The sequence below is a fragment of the Canis lupus genome, chromosome 35, assembly GCF_048164855.1.
Source record: "Canis lupus baileyi chromosome 35, mCanLup2.hap1, whole genome shotgun sequence".
Taxonomy (NCBI): domain Eukaryota; kingdom Metazoa; phylum Chordata; class Mammalia; order Carnivora; family Canidae; genus Canis; species Canis lupus.
Window position 1 is genome coordinate 17,020,514 of NC_132872.1, and position 17,915 is coordinate 17,038,428.

Consider the following 17,915-nt stretch of genomic DNA (forward strand, 5'->3'; position numbering starts at 1 on the left):
CATCACAACATGCTCCCCAGGATACCCAATGTCTGGCGCAGAGGTCGGCCCATGGCCTATCTTTGTCCGACCATGAGCTAAGAATGAGTTTTATGCTAAGGTGGTAAACACAAAGGACAAAGAGGAATATGCTCTAGAGACCCACGTGACACACAAAGTTTAAAACATTTAATCTGTCCCTTTACAGAAGGAGTTTGTGTACTCTTGTCCTTGAGAGAAAACAAAATGCAACAATTAGAAATGGGAGCCATAGCAATGCACGGTATGGACTATGCAATCATAAACTATATATCGCTTTCATATGTTTTGCAACTATACTAAAATCTGGCATTTACCAGCATGGTGGGAACCAAAAGCATCGAGAAATAACTTTCATCTGATGATGACTTATCACAGCCACAGTAGATGACGGCTCTGCCTCCAGCCATTCTGAACTTGCGGGGCCTCCAATCTTAGAACCTGACCTGGCATCGGAGGGAGACTCCATCCTCTCACATTCTGTGCCATTCTTCTTCCTCTTCTTTGTTTTTTATACATTTATTTTCTGTGATTTTTCAGGGGAGTGGCTGAGCCTATTGCATTTTCTATTTCTTAACTGAATATAGTTGAAAACCGTAATAGGGAAAGTAAGTATCATCAGTATTCCCATAGTCAGGAGATGACCACTGACAACACATGGCTCTATATCACACTCAAGGCATTTTTCTATCCATATTACATGTGTTCATATATACTTTTCAAATGCTACAGGTAGTTTAATAAGTGGAGCTCTAGGACCACCAAGCAGGAGAAAAGCACAGGTGTCACACAGGTGGTGACATAGTGGGGACCAGGATGGGCTTAGCATGGAAATGGGGGAAGGGGCATCTGGGAGATGTGGCTGTCTCCTTATTCTGGAACCAAAAGGGAGTGCTCTACATAGGATGAGTACTTAGGATGAGTAGCCCTCTCCTCTTCAGGCTTGTCTGTAGATAAGACTCTTGGGTCTTAGACCACAGGTTCTTCAGCTCTATCAAGAGAGGAATTAATCTAAAAACAAACACAGTTGAGAGTCACACTGAAGCCCCTGCTACACATAAAAATAGATTTGATTTCTGTTTAACTTTATCCCAGTTGGGTTTAAAATAGACTAAAATTATAAATATTTGTTTCCTCTTCGTTGCAAACTTCCTTCCAGGCCTGACCTAAATGAAAAATTTAATATTTTTTGCAAATGTGAGGATGATTATTTTCCATTTATATTTACTTTGCCTTTGAAATTTAAATTCCTGAACCCTTTTTGGCTGGTTGTTTGCTAGTTCATCATTGGTAGATAAAGGTTCCATGCGCCAAGAAATATTCTAGGTGCCAGGAACACAAGAAAAAGAAAACCTTGCCATGTGTTACTGGTTTATTTATTCATTTGAGCTTATTATTCCATTTCTGTTTTCTAAGTGTCAATTAAAAATAGCAACAAAGTAATGTCTTCTTTTGGCTAAGGAGAAAAAGAGACTTCAACCCTATTTCAGGAAATACCGCAGCTTACTGATGTTAGATTAAAATAATAAAGATTGTGACACTAGGGTCACGAATGTGCTTAACTTTATCATGTGTTGCTTTTTTAAAGTGGAATGAAAAGAGGAGTTTCTGTACCAGTAGCACCAAGCTGTTGTGAGTGAACTCCTGCTGGCTCTGTGGTCTGGTCTCTAATTAGCCAATTTCTTCTGTGAGTCTCAATGTCTTTTTTTTTTTTTTTTTTTTTTGGTAAAACACAGTGTCAAATTTGTTATTTATCAATCCCTTTTGGAAGACATTTAAAGAGAGAAATGAAATAATGTCCACAGCGTGTCATGTTTTATGTTTCTTGGAAGAGAGGTTCTTGGTAGCATTTTAAGGACAAGTTCCCTGGAAAAACATGAAGATTCACCCGAGCTGGTACTGGAACCCCCACTGAGAACACAGACTGGGCAAATGAACCTGCCTAGGTGGTTGACGATGGTAAGCAACCCAAAGCCTTGTGCCACTAGCTTTTCAGCTCAAACATCTCTTTAGTTATTCTTCAGTCACGATCCTCTTTTAAATCCTAGATGAAAGAAGAGATTTGATTTGATACCACATATTGTTATCTTGGACACCACGTACTCGGAATAAATACATCTCACAGTGGTACCTGTATCTTACTTCAGCTTCCTGGAGACTTCTTTCTTTCTTTCTTTCTTTCTTTCTTTCTTTCTTTCTTTCTTTCTTTCTTTCTTTCTTTCATTTTATTTATTTGAGAGAGAGAGAGAGAGAGAGAGAGAGAGCAGGGGGAGGGGCCGAAGAAGAGAGAGAAGCAGCCTCTGAGCAGGGGAGCCTGACATGGGGCTCCATCCCAGGATCCTGAGATCATGACCTGAGCCGAAGGCAGATGCTTAACCAACTGAACCACCCAGGCACCCCATGGAGACCCACTTTCTATCTCTTCTCCATCCTAGCTTGTTGTGGAGCTCCTCTCACTGAACCACAATAGAACCTAAGCAAATCAGACCAAAAAAAAGAATCAAATTGTTTTAAAAAACAAGCAACAGAAAAAAACTACTGGAGAAGTTTTCTCAGATGATTCTCTGGATTAACCAGCGTTCATGTTCACTGTGCAAACAATCCCAACTGATGTCCATAGCCTGCTGAACACTTGCTGTTCTTTATTAAGTTTATTTACTTCTCCCACCAACTGAGTTGTATGTTTACCAAGATTCTTTTTTTTTTTTTAAGATTTTATTTATTTATTCATGAGAGACACAGAGAGAGAGGCAGAGACATAGGCAGAGGGAGAAGCAGGCTCCATGCAGGGACTGATCCCCAGGACCCCGGGATCATGTCCTGAGCCAAAGGCAGACACTCAACGGCTGAGCCATCCAGGTGTCCCTGTTTACCAAGATTCTGTTGTGTTTACCTTCAAACTGGATTAGGCTCCTGGTATTTGTTATTATAATTACCTAATTTGATGAAATTTTGTTAAAACTTGTTAAAATGAGTTTGAAAATTGTTTTTCCCAATAAAAGCTATAGATACTCAGGAATATAAAAATGAATCTTAAAAATAATTACTATTGGATTATATTTAGACAAGTAGCTATAGAAGATTGGGGTGAAGTAACAGAAATCTGGGATAGCAATTGAATTGTTTAAAAAACACGGACAGCCCAGGTGGCCCAGGGGTTTATCTCCGCCTTCTGCCCAGGGGGTGATCCTAGAAAATTGAGTCCCACATTGGGTTCCCTGCATGGAGCCTGCTTCTCCCTCTGCCTTGTGTCTCTGCCTCTCTGTCTCTCTCTCTCTCTGTGAGTCTCTCATGAATAAATAAATAAAATCTTTTTTTTAAAAAAAGAGAGAAAAACATCTACAAGTTCTTGTTTCATTAAAAACAAACAAACAAACAAAAACCAGAAACATAAAGCTGGAAATTATAGAGGTGAATTATAGATATGCTATAAGAAAGAAAAATAATATGGAACTCCAATCAGAAGAAGCATAATTAAAGAAGATACCAGTAAAAGAATAAGAAAAGATAGAAATCATTCGATATACACACAGTGATGTGGCTGAAACTCAAAAATATGATGCTGAATGAAAAAAGACATTGAATAAGAACAATAAAACCATACCAACTGTAAAAATTTAAATTCATAGACATGAAATAAAATTGCACATTTTAAATTTTTTTTTAAAGATTTATTTATTCATGAGAGACATGAATGGTGGAAACTAACCAGAAGCAAGCTGATTCTTGCTATAGAAGGTCAACAGACTCAGCAACAAGAGACCCCACGTATGTCTGGAGGCAGAGATGCAGGTACAGTTGGAAATGGGATTGATTGAAATTTCACTCAAAGAACAGATTCAACCTTGGGTCCCTTCCTCCAACCTATGCAGTCAGACATCTTCCCTTCTTTCAGTGTCAGGGAAGCTGAGAAGTTTTACTTTCTAGAATGGAAGATCACAGTTGATTGGAGTGAGAATAAGGCCATCTGAAAACTGGTAAATAGAGAAAAATAGTCTTATTCAATGGTGCATCTCTTCAGCTTCCTTTCTTTCTTGTGTTCTAGGACCCTATCAACTGGGTTTATACCTATACCTGCATCCCCAATTAAGACATTGGAGAATCTGACTCAGCAAGAGAAAAGACCCCTGGATAGTGACCACTGGGGAATCTGTCAGTGAAATGGTCAGGTCCTGCCCTACCACCTACAGTGAGCAAGCCAACTTGTTCCCGAAACACAGAGCTTTCAATTGGCTTCTTGGCAACTCACTCTTGACTACATGGGTAGTCAAGGATCACCAGAAATCCATTTTGGATAGTAATTTTACATTATAAAAATAGATTCTGGATTATTTGCTGTTCTGAATTATCCATGCCTTTGTCCTCTTTCCCTTGTCTAAGATTTTGCCTCTGATCTTTACATGAATGAGGATCCATGTCAATCTTCACCACATTCCCTAATATTAGTGTCCTACATCTCCTTGGCTAAAATGATCTCACAAGTGTTCACTCCAGGAGAGCAAATGAAACTAAAATATGGAGGAAAATGTATTGTATTCTTTTTTTTTTTTTTTGTATTGTATTCTTTTAACTTCAATTCTGTAGCAGGTGGCCTGTCCTCATCACATTTCCATCAGCTGAGAACCTCCTGTAATGATGTGGGGCTTCCAGTTGGACTAAAACAGGAGACAATTGTATTTGGTTCAGACACATTTTGATTGGGGCCAAAGTTGGAATATTCTATCATCTGCCATTTTGAGTAGGTATATATGGGTGGGTGTTTGTGAGTGTATGTATGTACATACCTATACACCCAGGTGTGCACACATAACTATGCCCCAGTGCAAATGAGTGAGTGCTTGTCAAGCTTTTTGAAAGGAAATACACCAGCCGCTGGTGCACCTTGCCTTTTTTCCCTAAGAAATCAGGAATTTGGCAAAGCAGTCAGAACCCCAGAAGAAATGCCCTGTTTGATGAACATGGAGCCATCCATGTGGTCATTCAGCAGGACTCTGCCAGTTTTGTCATCAGTGAACATCATGGCTGATGAATTAAGGCCTGGATACAATCTCTAAAGAGTATCTCTAGCTTTACTATAGGATAAAAGAGAGAGAGTGAAAGAAATGCTTGAAGAAGGACTTTCTTATCATAGCTTTGGTTTTCCCATTAATCTTCCTTTCCACCCATGATGCCCTTGTGCACTGTTATCTTGAAGAGTGTAAGCTGGAAGTACTCCTGCAGGATGATTGAATTGTTCAAATTTCCCTCTCTTAGTTTCCTATGGAAAGTATGGAGACAAGTGTTCCTGCTGCAGACTAAGACAAAAGCACTACTGAGTTTCTTGGAAGTACATTAACTCTGCTTTCTGTTTTCTGAATTCTGATGCTTTGACATTTAAGGTCTTGCAGACCCTGGAGGACTGCCCCTTGCAGGGCTAGACAATTTAGGCAGAGTAAGCAACTGGCCTGTGAGGATGCCTTTCAAATGCAAACCAACCACTTCAGAGCCCAGAGTCCTAATCACTTCCTTTATCAGCCTCTCAAACTATAGGCCATTATCTACTAATCACCTCAGGCTCAGATACCAGACAAGGGAGAGCGTCTATACCCCAGAGCCCATTGAAATTATTCAACGTAGTGGATTCTAAGCCTGTTTACTCTGCTTCTCTTGTTCCTTTCCATGGAAGCCATAATAAAGACTGTACCCATGTTTTCCACCACTCCCTCTGCCTCCTAACTGACCCTGGTGCTTCTCCATGTAGCCCTTCATGACGTGGCATGTCCCTTCTCCTGAGAATTATGAGTAACTATCATTTCAATGGCTATGGTCTCCTAATCTGTTGGCCTAAGCATCCCTAAGTAATAATAAAACAATTTAAAACAGGAATGCATGCTATACTGAGTGGCAAATCACAAGAAACTATATCTTGAGGTATAGTTCTTCCACGAGACTTTCTCTGATCCCATCAACTTACAATGACCTTATCCTCTTATGAACATCTAATATCACTGCCTATGACTCTCATTTAGAGACATATAGACATTTAGATATATGCCACTTCACAATAATGTTGTTTAAATTTCTTGTGTATGTTCTTGTTCTTCAGATGAAATATAAATTTCTCAGGTGTACAATTTCTATCTTCCAATAACTAATGAACTAATGAATGAATGAACAAATGTAACTTACTAAATTTGACCCAAAACTTACAAAGATCTTACTTTGTTTTTCCTGAACTTTCTCCCTTTTTTTTTTCATTTTTAAAGAATATTTTATTTATTTATTTACTTGAGAAAGAGACAGAGAAAGAGAGAGAGTGAGCAGGAGCCAGGGGGAGGGGCAAAGGGAAAGGGAGAAGCAGTCTCCCCACTGATCAGGGAACCTGATGCAGGGCTTGATCCTAGGAACCAAGGATCATGATGTGAACCTAAGGCAGAAGCTTAACCAGCTGAGGCACCCAGGTGCCCTATTTTTTTTTTTTTAAAGTAGATCCCATCTCCAGTGTGGAGCCCAATGTGGGGCTTGAACTCATGACCCTGAGATCAAGAATTGAGCTGAGATCAGAGTTGGACACTTAAGCAACTGAGCCACCCAGGCACTCCTGAACTTTCTCTTTGCGGATCACTTTGTATGACTGTGACAAGCCCAAAACTGCAAATCTGGCTGTTTTCTTCAAACAAACAAACAAACAACCCAATAAATACTGAATTATTTCCCTGTACTTGTAATCACATATAATTGTCATGAGCATCCATAGTTATTTACTGTCTGTAGGAATAGCATAGCAATATTGGGTGCTGGTTAAGAGTGCTGTTTTGGATTTAGACAGACTTAGTTTAAATACTAGCTCTATTACTTATTAGTTACATCTTTGGTCATTTTAGATCTTCAATTTCTTCATCTATAAAATGGGGATAATAATACCTATCCTAGAGGGATTTTATAAGGATTACATGTGTAAAGTTATTAGCATAGTACTGGTGTATGGTAGGTGCTCAGTAAATAGTATGATTATACATCTTGCTTTGCTTGGGACACTATTCCTGTTGTTCTAACATCATTATTAACACACTTTTTTCCCCCCCTAAATTTTGAAGTTTAGGCAATAAATTGTTCTATTATAATAAATGTACTTTTGAACTTTTTATACTGATCACTACTTAAATATGTGTGAAAATAAAATATATTTATAAATGAATACATGGTTATGTTGGGGCTGTGTTGTAATCCTTTGCAATACAGTCCACCCCATTCATTTGTCTCCATTGTGGAGAAGCAGAATACAGTATAGTGGCTAAGAGCACTGACTTAGGAGTCAGACAGCCTGGACTTAAATCCCAGCCATGCTATGTCCTACCTGTGTAAATTTAGATCATTTATTTACCTAGTGTGTCTTAGTTCCCTCACCAGTAAAATGGGAACAATAAAAATGGTACTTTTATCATAGGGTGTCATGAGGCTGAAAATCAGGACATGAATTTTAAAATGCTTACAATAGTGTCTAGCACATAGTAAGTCCTCTGTTAATCTGAGTGGTTATTGTTGCCTCCATGTCAGTGGCACCTAAATTGAAGTCAGCTTGATTCTGTTTCCTGTGAATTGCCACCGGTATAGAAAGCAACTCTAATATTGCCTTCAGTTTAGCTTACGAGTCTGCATAAGTGTCTTAGATGATAAAGTCTTAGAGGAGTTTTGCACAATAGTGTGTGTGATTCTACAAGATATAAATATGTTTTACCAATGCCACGGACTGAATTATAGCCCCTCCATTTGTATGTTGAAGCCCTGACCCCCCGTGTGACTTTATTTGCGGGTAGGGCTATTAAGTATCTAATATTAAATGAGGTCATAAGGTTGGGACCCTAATATGATAGAACTGGTGTCCTTATAAGAAGAAGAAGAGACGCCAGAGATCTCTTTCTCTCTCTGTGCATACACAGAGAAGAGGCCATGTGAGAAGAAAGCAAGAAGGTGGGTGTCTACAAGTCAGGAAGAGAGTCCTCACCAGAAACCAACCCTTGAGCACAATAGCTTTGGAGTTCTAGCCTCCAAAACTGAAAAAATAAAATTTCTGTTGTTTAGGCCACTTAGTCTGTGACATTTGTTATGGCAGTCTGGGAATTTAATACAGATAATAAAGGTTGTGCTCCCAAGATTAAGCATATAAAAAAAAATCTGTGTATAATTTGGGAATTAGACTAAAAACAGTAGAGGAGCCCTCTGTTTATGGGAGAATTAGATCAAGGGACATCAAATAAAACATTGATATTGTACATCTGTGAATCTGCTCAAGGATGAGAGAACTGTGGTCAACCAGACAGTACACATCCTGTTTAAAGACACTAAAATCTAATCTTCCAAAGTCCCCATACAGGCTAAACAGAACACATCAAGAGGATACTGGTCCTGTGGCCCTGCTCTAGCAAATGTCTTTGGAAGTACTGATGAGTTGGATCGTCCTCTGGAGAGCACAGATATGGGGGTTTCGTGAGTGAATAGAATCTACACAGTAGAGAGATGAGGACGGAGGGTATGAGAGAGGCAGCCTGGTAGGGAGGAGGCTGCCGACAGAATTGACTGCTAGGGCTGGAAAGGGATACAGATCCATTTTGTCAGAGGAGAGGCATCATATAAAGAAGACTGGAAAACACGGATGGAAAGGTTCAGTCTGCATTTGGCTACAAGTTCTAAACTAATAAATTTGGATATCAAGTGGTTCATTTGAGAGAAAGTTATCATGAAAACATTGTTTTTAAATAAATTGTAAGTGCTTGTTAGGATGTTTGGGAGAAAGAAGGAATTGGAATGAGTTCCTGAGACTGCACACACTCACCTAGAGGCTGGTTTGCCACTTGGTGGGCAGTGGTAGATGGCTGGAAGGCACATCACCTGGGGATTTTGTTAAGCTGTAGAGGATCATCTCAGCAAGTCTGAGATGAGGTCTGAGGTTCTACATTAAATAAACTGATGCTGATGATCCTGCTGGTACCTAACCACACCGCAGATTGCAAGGAAATGGATGACCTCTAAATTTACTGGTAGCTCCTTGATTTTACTACCTATCATGCTGAGAAAACTGACTGAAAATTTACATTCAGCACCAGCTTGAGTCATTCTGCCCGTCCCTAGTGATGAAATTGGGTATTCTAGAATGCCAACTCAAACCTTGCAGAAAAATGACTACACACACCTCCTTGCTTTGCAAAGACAGCACCACATACTGTGGGTTAACAGGAGCAAGGAGAAAGTACACACAAGATTTTGGAAAGAATGGAACTAGATTTGGACTTAATGATAAAAGAAACATTGTAATCTCTGGATGGAAAGATATAAAGGGAAGAATTATGGGACTTAACGATAGATTACTTTTGTTTAAGAGTACAGTTTGTATGCGGAATATAAATAAAAAATGGTCAAAATCAGAGAAACAGAGTAGAAAAGCGGTTGCCAGGGTTGGGGAAATAGAGGTTGGTAAAAGGTACAGACTTTCAGCTATAAGATGAATAAAGTCTGAGGATCTAATAATAATGTGCTGACTATAGTTGATAACACGGTATGTACAATCGAAATTTGCTTAGAGAATAGAACTTAAATGTTCTCACCAAAGGAGGAAAAAAAAAGATATGTGTGTGGGGTGATGAATGTGTTAATTAACTCAGTGGGGGAACTCCTTCCACGATGTATACGTATATCCAATCACCATTAGGTACACTTTAAATATCTAACAATTCTATTTGTCAGTTATACTTCAATGAAGCTGAAATTTAAAAAAAAAAAGAATATTGCTTTCTCACTGACTATAAAACTTAATCTCACTATATCATCATACAATCTGCATTAAGCTAGATGTGAACAAAATATTTTCTCAAATCATTTTTCCTAATAGCTCCTTTTAGACCTTGAAAGTGTAGTTATACAGAAAACACTTCATCAACGGCATGCTAAAAAATATTTAAGAATCACAAACTTTCATTTTTTTTTTTTAAAAAAGGTTGTATGGATTTATTCGACAGAGAGAGAGAGAGAGAGAGAGAGAACCAAAGAGCACAAACAGGGGGAGGAGCAGAGGGAGGGAAAAGCAGGCTCCTGGCTGAGCAGGGAGCCCGACTTGGGGCTCAGTCTGAGGACCCCAAGATCATGACCTGAGCGGAAGGCAGAAGCTTAACCGACCGAGCCACCCAGGTGCCACACAAACTTCATCCCCCAAGCTACCCCTACCACCACTCCCCATCCCCGGCTGATGGAGAACCATTTATTACTTTTATGTACAAAAAATTCGACAGTGTCCACTCAGCCCAGTTTGGTGGCCAGTTCTTTAGCCTTTGCTCTTTCCAGCTTGGTGATGAGAGTCACTGAGGTCGGACCCAGGACGTTGCCTCCCCAGTTGCAGCAGATGCCATCATATCTGTCACTGTAATTGGTCCTGATGACTTAGCCCGAGCTCCTCTGTCTTCCGAGTTAACCTGTGTGAAGGCAACAGTGGTGCAGGTCCTCCTGTGGACTAGATGCCCAAGGCCTTCCCCCTGATAACACAGTAGGGAACCCTCTGTCTTATGATACAGGATGGGCAGGAAGACCAGCAGCTCAATGGGATCCACAGAATGGGTGATCATTCCCAGCTGAGCCTTCTTGGTTTCCACCAAGATGGTGACAGTATTAACCCCAGCTTGAAGGACCGACAGCCTCTCCTTTGCCTGCAGCTTTCCTCTCAGCCTTGAACAAGCTCTGCTTTTTCTCTTGCTGTCTCTGGTCTGTGTTTGTGGGCCAGTTTAAGCAGTTGGGCTGTTGAAGGCCTGGGTGAACTGGTTAATTGTGGGAGGCACTTCTAGATGTTTATAGAGAATAGCCCTTTGCAGTTGTAGCTGGATGTAGTGGGGCCATTTGACAAAGCGGTTGAGGTCCCTCTTGGGCTGGATGTCCTGTCCGATGCCAAAATACTTGGGCCTTTTCTCACACAGGGGATTGACCACCTTCTTGGCCTCATGTTTCTTCACAACAGCAGGGGCCAGGGCCGCCGGCTTCTCCTTTCCCTTCTTTCCTTGGGTTGCTGGAGGATTGAGTCAAACTTTCTTTTTTTAGGAGTTTTTCACCTACTTTTTCCCTTTTAATTCTTTGAGACACGATCACTTTTATAAAGTTAGTTAAAAATCACTACTTTAATACTTGCTTAATCCACTCTTCAAAAGTGCCTATCCATCGTTTTATCATATGGAAAGGTATGAAGTGGATCTTACAGAGGAATTGAGATGAAGGCTGATGATGGGCCGAATTATATTTAACATGGAATATTATGAAAAGGTGAATATAAAATAGAACATGGTGATAGTGACTTGTTTCTAAATCAAAAGGACGTTGAATTTTTAACAATAGGAGTAGTTTCTATGATTTTTGTTTATATAAAGTACCTCAACTCTAGAAAAGTAGAAGTTAAGGAATGGAAAATATTCTTTGAAATCATGTGTTTCATGACCTTCATTTTACAAATGAGAAAGTCAAGGCTCACAGCATCACAGTGACTTGCCCATGACCATTCAGTATATGAGTAGCAAAATTAGGAGTGTGGTTCTCTCTTTGCAGTAAAAGAGCTGTTTCCTTGATACCATATTGCTATCTTTTGGACAACCAGTAATGTTACCATTACTAAGATTAAATATTGTCCCTCAATATGCTTTGTCATTTTGGGAGAGACATGAATGATACCTGTGTGCATTCTGAGAAGATTTTATAGAAGAAAGAGGCCTTTTTCTATCTAAAAAAAAAACTAAAAAAAAAAGGTTTTTAGGACCCAGAGATGGCAATGTTAGTTCAAGCTCCAAGAGCAAAAGTAGCAGGAGATAATCCTGAGACCTGAGGACAGTGAGTACCTGGAACGATTGGTCAGCAAAATTGGGTGAGAAGGTGGGGCCAGCAATAAAAAATCTAGGAAAGCCAGGAAAGGAGTTGGACTCAAAGTCATAGCTCAGAGCCAGAACCGGTGGTGAACTGGGAACCAGTGGAAACCAGCTGTCAGAGCTTCTTGTCCCAACTTAGAGTTCAGTAACATCACATCAGCAGCTTGAAACTGGCCATGGTGGGAGTATTTACACCATGGGACTCGGCAAACTCTACTAACAAGGAGTTTTTTTTGTTGTTGTTCCTGGAGAGCCAAGGCACCACCGTATCCAGACAAAATGAAAATCTACACTCCAGTAGCTGTCCTAGAGCCTGCAGGAGGAAGGAAAAATTGATAGGAGGACTGGGGAGATGGGAACCTCCACTGTGCAGTCTGTTGAGAAGTTTTCAAGGCATGTTTTCTCATCCAATTTTCATGGTAAATATTACGTATATGTCCATGGCCCTTTAATTTGTAGAACCAAGAGATCCTAACTTCCAGATTATTCAGTCGGGTGCTATCCATAGCATTCTGGATTTTTCAGACTTTGGCTCAATTCCAAAGTGCTTCAGGTAGGAAGAGAATGAGGATCCCCATCAAGACAAGAATAAGCTATGGGACTCCTAGGTGGCTCTGTGGTTGGGTGCCTCTGCCTTCAGCTCAGGGCATGATCCTGGAGACCCGGAATCGAGTCTCACATCAGGCTCCCTGCATGGAGCCTGCTTCTCCCTTTGCCTGGGTCTCTGCTTCTCTCTCTGTGTATCTCTCATGAATAAATAAATAATTTTTTTTTAAGAAAAGAATAAGCTAAGAAAAAGAGAGTCTAAAGACTGAAAGTAATTTTGTATTACATTAAACTCTAACTCACATCTATCATGCCTAAGGCAAGGTAAGATTTTCATCAAAAATTACCATTATATTAACATCAATCAGGTGGAAAACTCCCAGCATACCCCACATCATGATTTTCCTTGTTACCATCAACACATCACCGCCACCAGAAGCAATAGCACTATCATTTATTGAGCAACTACCTTAAGCCAAGCCTTATGCTAGTCATTCAATAATTATTTATTAAATGGTTATCATGTGCCAGGCTTGTACTAGATTAGTAGTTCTCAGTTTCCTTGGTCCCAGGACCCCTTTACACTCTTAAAATTTGTTTAAGGCCTCAAAGAGCTCTGATTATGTAAGTTATAGCCATTGATACTCACTGTATTCAAAATTAAAACTGGGATATTTAAAAATATGTGTTAATTCATTTAATTATAATAATGTAAGCCCATTACATGTTAACATAAATAACATATTTTGTATGTAAGATAACTATATTTTCCAAAAGGAAAAAATTCTGAGAAGAGTGGTATTTGCTTTATAATTTTGCAAATCTCTTCTGGTTTAAAAGAAGGCAGCTAGACTTTTTCATATCTGTGTCTGCATTCTATTGGTTGCAATATCTCTCATATGTAGTTTCTGGGAAACTCCATTTTACACTTGTGAGAATGGGAGTGGAAAAGGCAAATAATGTCCTAATGTTTGTACTAAAGGCAGTTTTGACCCTATGGGTCCCCTTCCAAAGTTTAGGGACCCCAGGAGTCTGCAGACCACACTTTACAAACTACCATATTACATTGGGTATTTAACCGTAGGGACCTTACATTGTAAGGCTAAGTCTCTCTTATGATGTATTTAAGCCCATAATCCTATAAGATAACTACTTCTATTGCCTCTATTTCTAACGTGGGGAAACCGAGGAGCAGAGAAATATATAATATGAAGGTATTATTGGTAGGATTAAAAGTGGCAGAGCTGGTACTCAGCCTAGGTGTGTCTGATTCCTGAGATGATGCTTGTATCTGCTATACAAGCTGCTTCCTAATGCACACACAAAGAGCAAACAAAGTTCATTAACTACTTTTTGAAAATCCCACCTAGCCAGGAAAGCTCAACCATCTTTTGAAGAGATACAAAACAAGTTCTAATCCAGTAGCTGCTACTATTCTTTTGTCATAACTGAAAATATGATGTCTAGGCAGGCCTTTTGTTTTGTTTTGGTTTGGTTTTTGAAGGATGGCAAGTGTCTGGGATGGCTGATGTACTCTGAGAATTTGGAAGTGAAGAACATGACCTGACCAGGAGATGACAGTCTTTGAAACAAGCCTAGCTGTATTGAGATCAAATAAGGAAAAGGTTGGTTTGGAGTTTTCGGGCAGTGAGAATAGTGAGGTGCCATGGTCAGCAGAGCTCTCTATTTCCCCAAGGATTCCTTTCTGGCTGCAGAGGTGTAGTGGCACAAATTAATAGCTTTTCTTTACTGAGACCAGGTAATAAATCTGGGTGCCATCCATGATGGTACTTAAGGGAAAAATGGGTTACAGATGTCATTATTGTCAGATGGCCCAGGGATGGTGCAGACAATAACTGTGACATCATCATAATCTATTGACAAAATTTCTCAGGGGTTTTATAAAGGAGACTCTCTTTACATATAATCTCTACTTTCTACTACCTCAGTAGTGTAGCTACCACAGAATTCTTTCAAGAATTATAAGGTCTGGAAAGAATGTTCAAAGATCACCTGGCTTTTCTCCAGCATTCTAATACTACAGTAGAAAGTGCATGAGCTTTGGAGTCATAGAGATGAAGGTGTAATTGCAGGATCTGCCAGTGATGAATTGTATGGTCTTGGATAAATGAGCTCCTGAGCTTCAGCTTTTCCATCTGCAAATTGGGGAAGACAAAATCATCCTCGCGGGAACATTGTGAGGCTTAAATGAGACACTAAGGAAAGGGCATAGCCCAGTTCCTCGCATTCGAAGACAGATGTTAAAGAGACATTACTTCCCTTTTTCCTTCTAAGTACAGCGACTGTAATTTATCATCCCAAATGAAATATTTCTGAGAACAAGGAGAGGCTCAGTTAATAATTATACCTGAATACCTGATGTAAGCTGAGAACATCTTGGGCAATCCAGGTGCATGATCGCCCTTTCTTTGTGTAAACTATTCTGGAAGGCAGCTGCGCATTGGTAATGACATAATTTTGTAATGTCAGAATAGTGCTTTTTTTAATTAATAAAAATTAATAGACCAGTTTCTAGAATAGTTGTAGATTTACAGAAAATCAAGGAGGTAGTAAGTACATAGAGTTAGTTTCCATATACCACCACCCTATACACCAGTTTCCGCTACTAACATTTTGCATCTGTGTGGTACATTTGTTACAAGTACTGAACCAATGGTGATATATTATTGTTCACGAACGTACATGATTTACACTAAAGTTCACTCTGTGTTGAATAGTTCTATGGATTTTGACAGATGCGTAGTGTCATGTTTGTCTCCTATGTCAATATCAAACAGAATGGTTTCAACATCTAAAAATCCCCTGTGGTTTACCAATTTATCCCACTCTGTCCCCAACCACTGGCAGCCACAGATCTTTTTGTCTCATATAGTTGAAATCATGCAACATTATAGTCTTTTCACACTGGCTTTTTAAACTTAGCTATATGCATTTAAAATTCGTCCATGTCTTTTCATGGTTTGATAGGTTCTATCTTCTTATTGCTGAGTATTATTCTACTTGTTTATCCACTCACCCATTAAAGACATCTTGGTTGCTTCCAGTTTGGGGATATTATGAATAATGCTGCTATAAACATTCATATGCAGGTTTTCATGTGGATATAAGTTTTTAACTTGGGAAAAAAAAACCCTAGGAGTGTGATTGCTGGATCACATAACAAGACTATGTGTCAGCTTTGTAAGAAACTGTCAAGGGGAACCTGACTGCTTCAGCTGGGTGAGTGTCCAACTCTAGGTTTGGCTCAGGTCATGGTCTCATGGGTCATGAGATGGAGCCTTGGGCTGGGCTCTGCGCTCAGTGAGGAGTCTGCTTAAAGATTCTCTCCCTCTACTGCTCCCCTGACTCATGCACACATACATACATACACACACACACACACACACACACACACACACTCTCTCTGGAATAAATAAATAAATCTTAAAAAAGAAAAGAAACTGTTTTCCAGTGTGATTGTACCCTTTGGCTTCCCATCAGCAATGAATGTGTCTCTGTTGCTTGATATCCTCACCAGGATTCAAACTAGGCAGTTCTCTCATTCTTTTTGTTTCTCACAGATCATCACTAATTCATGCAGTCCTCAATATACAACTAGCAATTCCTTAACTGTATAAATCATTTTGTGCTTAAGCTAGTTGAATCCCCTTCCCTAACTTTGGTTCCCTGAAATGTTATCAATCATGATTAATATAAAAAGCCAGTTTTAAACATCAACAATAAGGAGGGTCATGATTATTTTTGCTCAAAGAATTGCATACAAATTTAGTGGTTTCTATGAAACTATTGTTTTGTTTTGTTTTTTTTTGATACAAGAGTGGTTTTATTTATTTTTTATTTTTTTAAATAATAAATTTATTTTTTATTGGTGTTCAATTTGCCAACATACAGAATAACACCCAGTGTTCATCCCATCAAGTGCCCCCCTCAGTGCCCGTCACCCATTCACCCCCACCACCCGCCCTCCTCCCCTTCCACCACTCTGGGAAACGAACTAGGGGTGGTGAAACTATTGTTTTTAAAACAATTCATTTTTCTTAAACTGGAAAGTAATAGAATCCAAAACAATTAATATTTGAATTTTCACATATTTTATTAAATGTTCAAAATTAATCAGTTGAGAAATGAGAGACAAAAGGAGAGAGGTGAGGGAAAGGTTTCACTACTTATCAAATACCTTGGGTTTTTTATTTGTTTGATGTCTGACCTGTTCTGCTTTCGCCAGAGTAGCACTAGCCAATTGTGCTTTTCATATGAAAATTTTGATTAGGAAGTGAGTCTATAACTCCCCAAATCTAACACCTGTCTTTGTGCTTAATATGATCTGAGTAGATAGTAGAACGAAATGAGAATGGAGCATGAAACCAAATGTTTAAAACCGAACACATCATCTCCTGACCTCATGAACCTATCAGAGTTTCCTGCTGTCATTTCTCCGTTCTGTTTTTGAAACCTCATTACCCATGTCACCCGCATTTGAAACTGTGCTGTCATCTTCGACTCTCTTCTCTCTCCCTTACCACTTAGTTATAAGCTGTCTTTGTACAGCAATGTTGTTTTGTTTTGATTATACCATTGCATGGTTGGAGCAAATGAGAAAAAGACAGCTACAATGTCTTGCCAAATGTAACTTTGGATGACATTGCTAGACTGGAACATATAAAACTGAATCTTTTAGTTCTTTCTTTTTTTTCCTCTCTCTCTCTTATATACCCTGTCTTCTTTAAGATTTCAGGAAATCTTAAGAAGGCAACTGAATATGCTTCCCCAAATCTTGCCCAGTTGCTAGGGGAAAGAAGAAAATGATCTCCAATAGTCACTATTATAATACACATTACCTAGAAAAAAGAGATGGATTTTCTACTAACAATTCTCTGTTAACACTTTGGCATTCATTCATTTGTCAGATTTATCAGTGAAAACCATGGAAAATAGGACAAAACTCACTTTCTGGGCTTCCATTTGGCTTTCCTCCAAATGATCTTCTTCTTCTTCTTTTCTTTTTTTAAGATTTTAATTAATTAATTTATGAGAGACATGCAAAGACACAGGCAGAAGGAGAGGCAGGCTCCTCACAAGGGGCCTGATGCAGGACTCAATCCCGGGACCAGGCTCATGCCCTGAGCCGCAGGCAGACGCTCAACCACTGAGCCACCCAGGCATCCCCCAAATGATCTTCTTTGACAATGATACCGGTGACATAGTATCTTTTCAAATGCAGAGGCAATCAAATTACTCCTCCATCTAGAATCCTTCAATGGCTCTCATTACATGCAAGATGGAGTCTGGAAAGATTTTGGTGATTTGCCTCGGACTCATTTTTTCCAGCCTCTCATCCTTGGCTTACTCCTTCAAAAGCAGTGCTGTCATTCTCTGATGAGTCCGCTCTCTCCTGCACATGCTGTGAAGTTCACTTGACAATCCCCTTATAATCAGGACTTAAATTAGGCAGCGTGTCCT

The 17,915-nt window shown here is 39.5% G+C and overlaps 1 pseudogene; it reads right to left on the reverse strand.

The window, feature by feature from the left end:
* Positions 1-10,287: 10,287 nt before the first annotated feature.
* LOC140624779 (large ribosomal subunit protein eL8 pseudogene) lies at positions 10,288-16,949 on the reverse strand (annotated as a pseudogene).
* Between the last annotated feature and the right edge of the window lie 966 nt (positions 16,950-17,915).